This window comes from Penaeus monodon, chromosome 15 (genome assembly GCF_015228065.2).
Source record: "Penaeus monodon isolate SGIC_2016 chromosome 15, NSTDA_Pmon_1, whole genome shotgun sequence".
Lineage (NCBI taxonomy): Eukaryota > Metazoa > Arthropoda > Malacostraca > Decapoda > Penaeidae > Penaeus > Penaeus monodon.
Window position 1 is genome coordinate 9,515,209 of NC_051400.1, and position 224 is coordinate 9,515,432.

Genomic DNA, 224 nt, shown 5'->3' on the forward strand with positions numbered 1-224 from the left:
GGTATCTTCAACTGCAAGTTATTACGCTTCGAAATTTCGAGATATAGGTAAGTCAACAGAATTTCTTCCACGATGCGAATCATGATACTTATTTTCCTAGAAATCAATTTATCCTGCGTTATCAATCACCAGGCATTTCCCTGTTTTACCTTTTACCTAAAAACAGTAATACAAATACACACGTCACCAGTTTTCTACGCAGCTGCATGACAATACCAGATGTG